We start from the raw sequence: 914 nt of genomic DNA on the forward strand, positions 1-914 counted from the left end.
AGGCAAACTGGTGGATGGATGTTTAGGGGGCTGGGCGGAAAGTTGTGTGTGGGGATGGTTGGGTACTTGCTTGGTTATGTGGATAAATGAGTATTTGCTTGGGTGCTGGATGAATGGGTGGGTAGATGGGAAGTGAATGGGTGTGTTGAGTGGGTGTTTGGGTGAATTAATAGATGGTTGGAGGGGTGGGTGCATAGGTGATTAGTTGATTGGATAGGTAGATGAGTGATTGATAGATTGAGCAAGTGGGTGAGATGGCTAGGTGGTTAGATATCTGGATACATGGTGGATAAGACAAGACAACAGACCATGATGTGTGTCTGATGGGGTAGTCCTGGAAGCTGTGATCCTGGGAACTGGGTGGAGAAGGTGACTCAGGACTGAAGACCTAGGGCAACTAGGGGCATGGAGGTGTGGGCAAGTCCAGTGTGGATGATTGGGAAGGAGGGAGTGAGCTTGCGGTTGAAAGGTAGCTGATGGGGGGCAGGGGACAAAAGGTTAAAAATTGGCTGGGTGGAGTCTTCAATGACCTATCAATGACCCATCAATGACCCATCAATGACCCGTGGGGGAACTTCTCTGCCCCCTTCCCACTCTTTTAGAGCTTTTAGCGAGTCTACCATTGGAAGTACCAGTGGGGTAATGAGGAGCCATTGGGGGGGGTGGGACGACAAGGGTGTTGTCATGGTAACGGGGTCTCTCCCTGGACTCAGGCCGTGCGGGCCCTTTAAGGGTGACCTGCTTGGCCCGCCCACCCCGACAGGGGGGCCCCCCGCCCGCCCCCCCCCCCCCTGGGGCGGCGCGGGGGGGGGAGGGGGGCGCCCCGGACCTCCCCATCATGGCGGCGCGGCGGGGCTGTCGCGCTGAGGTCACGGCGGCGCGCCGGGGGGGCGGGGCGGCGGGGGGAGCGATTT

Source organism: Papio anubis, chromosome 20, assembly GCF_008728515.1.
Source record: "Papio anubis isolate 15944 chromosome 20, Panubis1.0, whole genome shotgun sequence".
Classification (NCBI taxonomy): Eukaryota; Metazoa; Chordata; class Mammalia; order Primates; family Cercopithecidae; genus Papio; species Papio anubis.